At 33.5% G+C, this 9691-nt stretch overlaps 1 long non-coding RNA gene across 1 annotated transcript; it reads left to right on the top strand.

The window, feature by feature from the left end:
• Positions 1-1790: 1790 nt before the first annotated feature.
• Positions 1791-7764, top strand: LOC311287022. The gene is made up of 5 exons (XR_014626676.1): positions 1791-2281; positions 2528-2637; positions 2733-2776; positions 3882-3946; positions 7418-7764. It is a non-coding gene; the product is annotated as an uncharacterized lncRNA (long non-coding RNA).
• The last annotated feature ends 1927 nt before the right edge of the window (positions 7765-9691 follow it).

Genomic DNA, 9691 nt, shown 5'->3' with positions numbered 1-9691 from the left:
AATGATCTCAATATAACATTGTCCCAATGTTTCATGATAACAAAAGAAGAACATTCTACTTGCAACATTTTGAGGACATTTTGGGAATGTTGTTAAAGTTAAAGTTTGTACAATGATCTCAATATAACATTGTCCCAATGTTTTGTCATAACAAAAGAAGAACATTCTCTCTGTCACATTAGGAAAATGTTTTGAGGATATCATTGAGAGATGAGATGTTGAATGTTCTTTATAAAACGTTCTTGTAATGTTATGTGTTAACACAATTAGAACATTTTAATTGCAACATTTTAAGGATGTTTTGAGGATGTTGTTGAGATAACAGATTATATAATGTTCTCAGTAAAACATTGGCACAATGTTCCATAATAACAGAGGAGGAACATTATCAAATCAACGTTCGTAAAATGTTTTGAGGATATCACTGAGACCTGAGAGTTTTAAAAAAAAATTCTTGTAATGTGACGTGTTAACAAAACTAGAACATTTTAAATGTAACATTTAGCAATCAAACTACACAATTATTGTTAAATTGAGCTTGCTGGTCTGACAGCAGGCCAACAGGGTTCACGATGGAACATATGGTGCATTTAAGTCCTCCTGGGAAGTTTGTATTCATGAGGTTTTACAATTTTGTTTAATGTTTTAAATTATTGAAGCCACTGTAAACTTTATCATCACATATTATACTGTTACATATTAATGCTATCATATTTTGTGCAGGCATTAGCTTACTTCATTGTCACTGCTAAATACCTAAGTATAGTGGTATCCCACAATGTTTCCCACTGACACACCCCTAACTCTTCAAGATCAGGGTTAAAGAAAATCCTGAGCTTCCTACTCATATTCTCATCATTGTGGTGGCGTTCAACTTGTAAATACGATCTTTATGACATGACTTGAATGCACCAATAGCTCTAGCTTAATTAGGGACAATCCATACAAACACTCTTTGCTAAAATACATTACAGACTGTCACAGTAAGAAGTTATTCGTCCTGTATCAACGCTAAAGGCCTAACCACTGCAGTCAACACCTTGGAGTATCCATGCTGTTAAATAAAAGTCTGTAGACAAGGGTTAGGGTTAGGGTTAACCTTAACCCTTAATTTCTAACCCAGACCCGGTTTCACAGAGTTTAGATTAAGCCAGGATTAGGCCTTAGTGCATTTAATTAGCTTTTAAAAATGTGCCTTAGAAAAAAGAAAAAGAAACATTACTGGTGTGCATCTTGAGACAAAACAATGGCACTGACATATTTTAAGATATGTCAGTGCAAGTTGCTTTCAGGTAAAACAGCTCAAACGTGCATTTTAGTCTGGGACTACAGGCTTAAACCTTGCCTGTGAAACCCGGGGTATATGTTGCAACTTGTATAGAATTATGCCAATGTTACCAAAGTGTTGTGTTGGACAGAGGATTTACCCTAAACCAACAGGTTGTGTAACTGTGCCACACAGGGTGAAAAGCAAGTTGACATTATTAGGCATAAGAGTGTTTCTAAAGGAAAGGTCAATATTTTGTTAAAGTGCAAAAGGATCATTATGGGTCACATGAATGTAACTCTAATGTTACCATGATACCAATCCATTAGTTTTTCATGTAGGTAGGTATACAGAATTGTATATGAATAGCCTACATGTTTGCTCTGTTTAATATATAATATGTTTGCTCTTTTAAACTGCTGTTTGGCAGAGCAGTGGTAAATATATGTTGTTATACATGGTATATATTATTTGTGTAATTTATTATTATTATTTATATGTTATTGTAAGTTTATTTTTATTTATCATGCACTGCAATGAAGACACCATTTAACCAATTGATTAAATATAACAGCCAGCTTACAAATACAACTAAATAAATAGCCGTGCACATTTTTTTCATATTCTTTCTTTTAAAACATGTAATCTTTTCCTGTAATTGCAATGTTACCACATTATTGGCTGTCTCTTCGAGTTGTTTTGAGCATGATTGGCTATTCAGACTGTCATCCAGGAATCTGGCCAATGGCAGCTATGCGCGCCTTTTACTGGTCAAGTTTGAAGTTTGAATATTCGTCTGTTAGAGTGAGAGTGTGTGTGTGTGCGCGCTGCTGCTGCTCGGGAGGATCTTCAGTACTAGCCTTCTTCGGTTCTGTGGCTTTTACATTGTTTAAAACATGGATTATTTTGCATCGTACTGTTACATTTTTATTTTGAGCGAGTTGCGGGATGTAAATGGACAACGAATTTTAACAACGTAGCCTACGTGTAACGGACATATTGCAGCTGCGGAAGGTAAATAACTTTATTTTATATAAAAATACATTCTGCTACATCAAAATATAGTGTGTTAAATTGAGAAGCTAATTTTAAATGCGACTAGAGCAATATCGATATTATGTCAATGTTTCAGGCTGCATGTGTAACGTTAGGCTAAATATTGTCAGCTAAGTTAGTTTTTGATAAAAATAAATAAAAATAAACCTCAGCGTAGTCTGAGCTTTACAATGAGTGAACTGAGAACATTGTGTCTTTATACAGAGAGGAACTCGAACCACACTATGAAAACTAGGCTTTTGAATGATCGCGGGATATCGGCTTAACGTTACCGTCAAAATGATGAGTCATCATCATAATATGTTTTTGAGCTGGTGAGTAAAAATTTGCAAGCTTTTTATGTCTCTTTTAGTAAGTAAATACAAATAGCTAATAATATTGCTGTATGTGTGTGTTTCCCATTATCCAGGAATTTTGGGAATAAATTATCCAGCCACATGATCTTCAGTTGCGGTGAGTATTGTCATAGTAAAATACACGTGAAATAGAGGCAGAACATGTAAACTCTGCTCAAAGGCACACTGGTCCAAACCCTCCAGTCAAAATTGTACCTGTCTTCTTGATATGAGTTTTTATGGGCCTAGCTGACCCAAACATAAATGTCCTTTCAAAATGAAATTATTTTCAAACCTGTATGACTTCTGTGAAACACAAGAATGTTGGGAATAAAACAACATTGGAACCCATTTTATGGAAACAAATGTTCCCAATGTTTCATGATAACAAAAGAAGAACATTCTACTTGCAACATTTTGAGCATATTTTGGGAATGTTGCTAAAGTTAAAGTTGTACAATGATCTCAATATAACATTGTCCCAATGTTTCATGATAACAAAATAAGAACATTCTCTCTGTCACGTTAGGGAAATGTTTTGAGGATATCATTGAGAGATGAGATGTTGAATGTTCACCATAAAACGTTCTTCTAATGTGACAAGTTAACACAATTAGAACATTTTACTTGCAACATTTTGAAAAAATAAAATAAAATAAACCTCAGCATTGGAGCTTTACAATGAGGGAACTGAGAACATTGTGTCTTTATACATAACATAAATGTCCTTTCAAAATGAAATTATTTTCAAACCTGTATGACTTACTTCTGTGAAACACAAGAATGTTGGGAATTAAACAACATTGGAACCCATTTTATGAAAAAAAAAACAAAAAAACAGTGAAGTCATTTCTCAAGATATCTTAATTAAGGTTATACAAAATAAATTCATACAGTTTTGGAACAACATGGAGTACCGGTAAATAACGATAGAGAGTCTAATTTTTGGATGAGCTGTTCTTTTTAGGACATGTTCCCAGGGTCCTTTGCTAAATTAACCATGGTTTTTATTATAGTAAAGTGTAGAAACAATATTTTTATGGTGGATTGATTACAATAATTTATTACCATTTAGTTAGTGTTGCAAAACCATGGTTAATGTTAGTAAGGGTTCTCCAGATTTATATAGCCTAACACTTAAGGAAAACATAAAAAATGGTCCTATGTCACCCAGATCAATAGTCTGTTAACACACATTAACACACTTTTTACATTTTCTTAAGATCAAGCATTGGACCAATGTTTACGGAGCAGAACAGGCACCAACAGAGAAACAAGTCCATCACTAGTAAGTATCCACTGCATTTTATAAAACCGTAGTCAATTTTAAACGCACAATGCACTCCAAAATAAAAATGATCTATTTTTTTCTCCCTCGTGCCAGATTTATATCTGTCCCAGATTTATATCTGACTTTCTTTCCACAGAGATTTTTAGAAAAATTATCATTAAAGAGAATCATATAAAGAGAAATGTGGGAGGAGCTTGAATTTATTGCCTAGCCCTGTTTGTTTGAACCGCGAGAGCCGTCAAAGCTTATGCTACTCCTATGTCATGCACCGACAAGAGCCTTTTATAGTCAACACGTCGGACGCAAGCAACTTGCAGTTTTGCCCCCACCAACAACGCATAGTATTGCATACAACGGTGCGTCGCGTATCAAAAACTGGGACGACACATTTTTCTACTCATAGACGCATATGGCGGCCGAAGTGTAGTGATGCGTAGCCTTGCAGGCGCGTATGCGTATCGATGCGTTGACTAACTCTTTGGGCGTAATTTGACTTGCATATGGCTGTCTGCTGGAAGCTAGTTATTTAAGTCGATAAAATTATAAATATGGTAGGGCTGGGGGAATTAACACGTTAATCTTCGCGATTAATTTGAGATGCTTAACGAGTTTATAAAAAAAATGCAATTAACGCAGCACTTTTTTTGCCTCATTTTAATGACTTCCTGTTGCGGAAAAGGCTGCAAAATATGCCGTCCCGCCCCTCCATGTTTGGCGATCAGGTTTTATTCTCGCGCAGCTTTCATGACCGGGTCTTTTCCGCTCCGCGCTCTCCATTCCGTGTGTGTGTGTCGGCGCACTGACACACACACACAACACTGAGCAAACATTGAGCTCTTTGCTCAATGTTCTGCTCCGTGTTTGCGCTGCGCGTTCTGCTCTGTCGTTAACGGCCCAAACGCTCCAATCATGTACCGATCATGCACTGGAAAAGCAAAGTCAAATAACGTGAAATTTCTCAGTAGTAGACTTCTGTGAAATAGCCCTACTGAGCTGGTATAGTCATGCTGACAACAATGGTAAAATTACCTGCTCTGATCACATGCTCTTGTAATAATAGCTTTGTAGGACTATGTTTTATTTTGATAATTAGAAAAAAAAATATATAATAATAAATTGTTAAATTTATTATGTTGATTGATTATTGAAAATAATAATATATTGATATATTGATGTTTAATATTATTTTAATACAGGGCTATTTTCTGTTCCTTTTTTTCCTTTTTGTTGTTTAATTAGGTTATTCTAAGTTTAAATATTGATGATTACAAGCTTGGGGGAAATGCAATTAATTGCATTTAATTACAGCAAATTGTGTAAATAATCAGTTACTTTTTTTAATCGATTCCCAGCCCTAAAATATAAAATATGGATATGTTTCTTACACAAACGCATCACTTCGCTTCACCTTTCGCCTTTATTAACCTGCCAGAGCCGTGTGGAGTACTTTTATCATGGATGGATGCATTTTTATGGACTTGTCAAAAAAATCCCACAGGGAGCTACAGAATAAGAAATCTTTGAAGTCCACTTTTTTACTGTCTGTTTCCATCAGTAAAATTACAGTTGTTTTTTTTCTCTCAGAATTGTGAGGCAAGAACACACAATTGCAAGAAAATATCAGAATTGTGAGCTGTCTTTTTTACTCCCCTCAGAATTCACCCTTCGAGGGAGTTTGATTGACAGGTATTTTTTATATTTTTATTTTACTTAAAATATTTTTTTCTAAAAAAATTACACAAATTAAACGTTGAGACTTTGTTTCAACTTTCATATCAAAAGTAACCTGCTCTGTCTTGTCTCTGCGTTTAAACGTTTCAGCGTTTTTTCTGTGATCCGCAATGTATTTTTCATTGCGTGACAACATGATGTGTGGCGTGAGAGCGCCATGGCTTGTTGGACATAGCAACAGTAACTAAAGGGGGCGGGTCTTTGCAAATTGCATTAACCATGGCTACCTGTTAATTATCACTGGACTACTTCGCTCTCGCATCTCCCAAAAGTACATTTTTTTTTGTTTTCTTGATTCCATTTGAATGGTTTAATTAAATTGCTATAACCAATTATTTAAAATGTAATTATTTAAGCAAAACGTTCTTCAAAGGTTAAACCAAACTTATTTGACGGATTGCCGTGTAGACCTTTGAGTTTCTCTGTGTTTTATGATATGATGATAGTTTTTCTCAAATGAAGCTAAAATGCTGCTGAAGTGACTCTCAGAGCAGCTGTATTGATGAAGTGCATTAATGTTCTCATATAGAAACGACAGCAAAAAAAAAAAAGCCAGAATTGCTTTTTTTTCTCAGGTTTTACTAATTTATCCTGTGATTCTGACTTTCAAACGGCCAATTGCGAGTTTATATCTCGCACTTCTGAGAAAAAAAAGTTTGAATTGTGATTCGCAATTACCTTTTTTAAAAATTGTATTCCATGGCGGAAACAAGCTTTCATATGCACAGACAGTAGCTCACATTTAACATGCAGATTGTGCGCACACAGAAACCTACTGGAGCACAAAAAGTTAGTGTCAACACTGTCCTGTGATTTCTCAATAAGAAACAGAAGTTATAGCATATTTTTCTTTCTGCTTTTGAAGTAACTAAAACTTACAGCTTAGCTAATAGCAAAGAGACGATTCACAGGTATGATTAAATCACACTAGAAATTGTTCTATCTCAAATGCAGTACTACTTTATCTGTATCTGATTTAAAACAAGCAGAAATCTGTAAGAAATGTAACAATCCATAGACAATATAACTGATGAAAATGAGCTGTTACATCAGAGCAAAAGCATCGTGGGCAGTGCTGTGACATGCTGCAGCTGTGCTCAAGGCTACCTGAGTTCGAGGTTCACACTTCTCAAGCCAAGTTTGTAGTTTGTTAAAATAATTTAGCCTCTAGTTGTGTTATTAAAGGGATACTCCACTTTTTTTGGAAATAGGCTCATTTTACAACTCCCCCAGAGTTAAACAGTTGAGTTTTACCGTTTTCGAATCCATTCAGCCGAGTTTCTGATATTTGGAAGAATATCAGTAACCAGACAGTTTCTGGTCTCATTGACTTCCATAGTAGGAAAAAATATATACTATGGAAGTCAATGAGACCAGAAACTGTCTGGTTACTGACATTCTTCTAAATATCAGAAACTCGGCTGAATGGATTCGAAAACGGTAAAACTCAACTGTTTAACTCTGGGGGAGTTATAAAATGAGCCTATTTCCAAAAAAAAGTGGAGTATCCCTTTAACATGTATATAATGGATTAAGTATATGTTTTAAATTACAGAAACAAAATAGATACTCATAAGGTATCATATTTATACTTTTAAATAAACTAATCTAATTTCTGATTAATAATTAGGCTGGCTAATTTTGAAAGTTTTCAAAGTCAATATTGCTTGTGATCTTAATATGTAATATGTATTTGTATTATTTTTGTTTACACTGTTGCATGATCTTCTTTTATAGGCTATGAGGAAAAACTCTACCATGCACACAGAGAATGGAGCTCAATTCTGCTAACTGGGATAGCAGCTGAAAAAGAAGAAGAGAAGAACAGTAGAACACCTATTAATGCAGATGACTTTATTCTTTTTCTGCAAGAACCAAGACAACCAAAGACTGATGATGAGCGCTCTGAGCAAACAGCAGTCAAGACGTGTGATTGCACATTGGACTTTACTGAGTTCTTCATTTAATGTTGGGCATCTACTGTACGCAGAACTTCTAATAATTTATGTGAATGCCATTCATAAACCTGTTAGATTTTTGTTTTATTTTAGAGATTAATAAAATTGTATGTTTTAACAATGTTATAGCTAAGCATTTTTTATGTTTAAGATTTTGGGAACAAAAATAAAACTTCCCACTAAAAAATGTATAAGAATGTTAAGTAGTATTTTTAAGAGTATTTTTAGAGAATGTTATCCTAACTTTTAGAAGAACGTTCTAAGAATAAAAATAAAACTTCCTGCTAAAAACTTTATAAGAATAAAGGGATAATGTTCTAAAAATGTTATGATTAAACATTTATAGAAGGTCATCATCACAAAACATTTTTAGAGTGTTCTTAGAGAATGTTATTCTACCTTTTAGGAGAAATAATGTTCTAACAATATTATTATTAAACATTTTTATAATGTTGTAAAAAAAAATGTTATCTGAACTTTTAAAAGAACATTCTGGGAACAAAAATAAAAACACCCCCTGAAAACTTTCTAAGAACGTTAGAGAATAATGTTGTAAGAATGGTACACCTAAACATTTTAATAATGTTTTTAAATAATGTTATCCGAACATTTAAAAGAACATTCTGGGAACAAAAATAAAACTATCCGCTTACAACATTATAAGAACGTTAGAGAATAATGTTATAAGAATGTTATTACTAAACATTTTAATAATGTTTTTAGAAAATGTTCTCTAAACATTTAAAAAAACATTCTGGGAACAAAAATAAAACTACCCGCTGAAAACGTTCTATGAACATTAGAGAATAATGTTATAAGAACGTTATTACTAAACATTTTAATAATGTTTTTAAAAAAATGTTATCCGAACATTTATAAGAACATTCTGGGAACAAAAATAAAACTACACGCTAAAAACATTATAAGAACGTCAGAGAATAATGTTATAAAAATGTTACTACTAAACATTTTAATAATGTTTTTAGAAAATGTTCTCTAAACATTTAAAAAAACATTCTGGGAACACAAATAAAACTACCCGCTGAAAACGTTCTGAGAAAATTAGAGAATAATGTTAAAAGAATGTTACTACTAAACATTTTAATAATGTTTTTAAAGAATGTTCTCCAAACTTTTAAAAGAACATTCTGGGAACAAAACTAAAACTAGCCGCTGAAAACTTTCTAAGAACGTTAGAGAATAATGTTAAAAGAATGTTACTACTAAACATTTTAATACTGTTTTTAAAGAATGTTCTCCAAACTTTTAAAAGAACATTCTGGGAACAAAACTAAAACTAGCCGCTGAAAACTTTCTAAGAACGTTAGAGAATAATGTTAAAAGAATGTTACTACTAAACATTTTAATAATGTTTTTAAAGAATGTTCTCCAAACTTTTAAAAGAACATTCTGAGAACAAAACTAAAACTAGCCGCTGAAAACATTTATAGAACAATACATGCTAATGTTCTTAGAACATTTTTAGAACAAAAAATTTCTAGCTGGGAGGATGTCTGTCTCTGTAAAGGAGCTGTGTGAATTGATGAATGTTAACTATGATAGGGCTGTTATTGAGGCGATTGCGAGGGTCAACAATGAGGAGGAAGGTTTGTAGGAAAATTGAATTGAGTCAGCCAAACAGTTAATTCTACATTGTATTCATTACTGAAATGTTAACTAGTTTTCCTCTCTGTCATTCTTAGATTCACTTGAAAGTGACAGTTCTCAGACAGCTGCCAATGAGGGTAAGTTAACGTTAGGTACTTTAGGCTTAAATTATTTTCTCCCAGTAGCAGCTACCTATACAGCAACCTAAAGCCTATTGACGTGTTGCACATTAAGATGAAAGCCTGTCACACATGTTATTTTGGTTCCCTTGATCCAACAAACTGCTGTTGCATCTGTTGTATGTGGCTAAATTAAAACATTTTAAAGGGATAGTTCGCCCAAAAATGATATTTAAGCCATGATTTACTCACCCTCAAGCCGTTCGAGATGCATATGTCAATCTTTTTTCAGACGAACACGTTTTCAGTTATTTTAGAAAATGTCT

The sequence above is a fragment of the Rutilus rutilus genome (assembly GCF_951802725.1).
Source record: "Rutilus rutilus genome assembly, chromosome: 3".
Lineage (NCBI taxonomy): Eukaryota > Metazoa > Chordata > Actinopteri > Cypriniformes > Leuciscidae > Rutilus > Rutilus rutilus.
Note: the sequence above shows the minus strand (reverse complement) of the source record. Positions and strands in the feature narration are given on the sequence as shown.